Raw genomic sequence first — 3779 nt, 5'->3', positions numbered from 1 at the left:
CATGTGTTTGTTAGCCATCTGTATGTCTTCTTTGGAGAAATGTCTATTTAGTTCTTTGGCCCATTTTTTGATTGGGTCATTTATTTTTCTGGAATGGAGCTGCAGGAGTTGCTTGTATATTTTTGAGATTAGTTGTTTGTCAGTTGCTTCATTTGCTATTATTTTCTCCCATTCTGAAGGCTGTCTTTTTACCTTGCTTATACTTTCCTTTGTTGTGCAGAAGCTTTTAATTTTAATTAGGTCCCATTGGTTTATTTTTGCTTTTATTTGCAGTATTCTGGGAGGTGGGTCATAGAGGATCCTGCTGTGATGTATGTCGGAGAGTGTTTTGCCTATGTTCTCCTCTAGGAGTTTTATAGTTTCTGGTCTTACATTTAGATCTTCAATCCATTTTGAGTTTATTTTTGTGTATGGTGTTAGAAAGTGTTCTAGTTTCATTTTTTTACAAGTAGTTGACCAGTTTTCCCAGCACCACTTGTTAAAGAGATTGTCTTTTCTCCATTGTATATTCTTGCCTCCTTTATCAAATATAATGTGTCCATAGGTGCATGGATTTATCTCTGGGCTTTCTATTTTGTTTCACTGATCTATATTTCTGTCTTTGTGCCAGTACCATATTGTCTTGATGACTGTGGCTTTGTAGTAGAGCTTGAAGTCAGGCAGGATGATTCCTCCAGTTCTATTCTTCTTTCTCAAGATTGCTTTGGCTATTTGAGGTTTTTTGTATTTCCATACAAATTGGGAAACTATTTGTTCTAGGTATGTGAAAAATCCCGTTGGTAGCTTAATAGGGATTGCATTGAATCTATAGATTGCTTTGGGTAGTATACTCATTTTTACTATATTGATTCTTCCGATCTATGAACGTGGTATATTTCTCCATCTATTGGTGTCCTCTTTGATTTCTTTCACCAGTGTTTTATAGTTTTCTATACATAGGCCTTTAGTTTCTTTAGGTAGATATATTCCTAAGTATTTTATTCTTGTCATTGCAACGGTAAAAGGAATTGTTTCCTTAGTTTCTCTATTTCCTCATTATTAGTGTATAGGAATGCAAGGGATTTCTGTGTGTTGATTTTATATCCTGCAACTTTACTATATTCATTGATTAGCTCTAGTAATTTTCTGCTGGAGTCTTTAGGGTTTTCTATGAAGAGAATCATCTCATCTGTAAACAGTGAGAGTTGTACTTCTTTTCAAGTTTGGATTCATTTTATTTCTTTTTCTGCTCTGATTGCTGTGGCCAAAACTTCCAAAACTATGTTCAATAGTAGGGTTTAATAAACTCTTAATTTAATACGACTATAATTCCTAGAGTTACAATGATGAAAATAGCATGTCTGTCTGTGTGTGTGTGTGTGGGGGGGGGGTCTGTGTATACCTTTGTGTGTGTCTGTGTGTTTCTATGTCTGTGTGTCTTGTGTATGTCTGTGTGTCTTGTGTGTGTCTGTGTGTTTCTATGTCTGTGTGTGTCTCTATGTGTGTCCTTATGTGTTTGTGTGTGTCTGCATGTCTGTGTGTGTGCATGTGTCCATGTGCGTGTTTGTGTGTGTGTGTGTGTGTGTGTGTGTCTGTGTTTGCATGTTTCTGTGTGCCCCATTTTTCTTGTTCCTGGACTGGAAACCATGGGGGCAACTCTGCAGTTAATGGGAACAGGTCACTGCGAGATTGCACAGACACCACACGTGCTACACTTTACAGTCATTTCTCTAATAATCTAACGAGTGAAGGAGTGACTTTTCTCGAGCACAGAAGGATCCAGAGTTTCCATAACTAACACATAAGGCCAGCAGAAAGTGGGGGTGTGGTCAGGAGATGGGAGTTGCATGAATCACTGAGTCAGGGAGACAGCTGCTGCCATTTAATTCTTGAGAAAACATTACCAGGCGGTAAACACCTCATGACTGTTCCCAACTCACGAGATCCTTTGGAGACTGTGCATCTGGAAAGAGGAGACATTTCTTCCATTAATATTGTGCAAAGAAACAAAAATTTTTTAAACTACGTCATGTATATCAGTTAGATGAACCAAAGTTTTTTGAATTCTCAAATGTATTTAAGGATTCACTCGTGGGATGGTGGGCCCACATTTCCCGACTCTGTGATTCTTCTTCACAAAGAATGAGAACATAACTTGTAGGAGGACAAATTTTTATACTGCACGTGTGTGCTATAGCAAATGAATTTAATAAATAGGCCATTTCATAAATATACCATAAATATAAATGTAACTATTGTTTGCTTATTTATTTATAAATAAATCAGTTCAGTTCAGTCCAGCCAGTCAGTCGTGTCAGACTCTGTAACCACATGGACTGCAGCACGCCAGGCTTTCCTGTCCATCACCAACTCCCAGAGCTTGCTCACACTCCTGTCCATTGAATAAGTGATGCCATCCAACCAGCTCATCCTCTGTCATCCCCTTCTCCCGTCTTCAATCTTTCTCGGCATCAGGGTCTTTTGCAATGAGTCAGGTCTCTGAATCAGGTGGTCAAAGGAATGGAGTTTCAGCTTCAGCATCAGTCCTTTCAGTGAATATTCAAGATTGATCTCCTTTGGGATGGACTGGTTGGATCTCCTTGCTGTCCAAGGAACTCTCAAGAGTCTTCTCCAATACCACAGTTCAAAAGCATCAATTCTTCAGCGCTCAGCTTTCTTTATGGTCCAACTCTCACATCCATACATGATTTCTGGAAAAACCATAGCCTTGACTAGATGGACCTTTGTTGGCAAAGTAATGTCTCTGCTTTTTAATATGCAGTTTAGGTTTGTCATAGCTTCCCTTCCAAGGATTAATTTCCATAAAATTTGCAATATAGTTATCAATAATATATCGTTATAAATTGGTACAGGGTTGTTTGTGTGCTATCAATGTTTAAGGTGATAGCAATGTATAACAGTGGATATATATTTACTGTTTAATGCTGTATGAGTTTCATATAATAAAATATACTCAAATACAGAAATGTTTACATGGTTTACATAATTTATAAATAAGTATTGGAAGTCCCTGGTGTCCTCATGGTAAAGAATCCACCTGCTAGGGCAGGGGACACGTGTTTGACCCGTGTTCCATGAAGATTCCATGTGCCCCGGGGCAGCAAAGCCCTTGCACCACAACTACTGAGCCCATGTGCTGCAACTACTGAAGCCTGTGCTCAGGAGCCCATCCTCCAAAATAAGAGAAGCCACTGCAATGAAAAGTCTGTGCACCACAACTAGAGTAACCCCCACTTGCTGCAAGTACAGAAAGCCTGCATGCTCAACAAAGACCCAACACAGCCAAACATAAATAAATACATAAAATGCTTCTACATGTCTAATTCATATGTTACTTGGCTGATCATATCAATATAATAAATGTGGCTGTAGATAACACTACATAAATGGATTACAGCTTATAGCACATCCTTATACTGCATAGAGATATGGAGCTATTTCCTCCGAGTCTTCTAAAGGAAGCAGAAAGTTGCTGATATTCCATTTTTTGTCAGTACAGGAGCAGGTAAGCTACCAGATAATGGGATCCTGGGACAACCAGGGTTCTAGAACATTATAGGGATGAGCCAGAAGCAGCAAAAGGAGCAACAAGGGAACTGTAATGAATATCTTGTATCAATCTATAATGGAACAGAATCGGAAAAACACTGCTAAGTCACTTCAGTTGTGTCTGACTCTGGGCGACCCCATAGACAGCAGCCCACCAGGCTCCCTGTCCCTGGGATTCTCCAGGCAAGAACACTGGAGTGCGTTGCCATTTCCTTCTCCAATGCATGAAC

Source organism: Bison bison, unplaced genomic scaffold, assembly GCF_000754665.1.
Source record: "Bison bison bison isolate TAMUID 2011002044 unplaced genomic scaffold, Bison_UMD1.0 scf7180017847310, whole genome shotgun sequence".
Taxonomy (NCBI): domain Eukaryota; kingdom Metazoa; phylum Chordata; class Mammalia; order Artiodactyla; family Bovidae; genus Bison; species Bison bison.
This window is presented reverse-complemented; position numbering follows the sequence as displayed.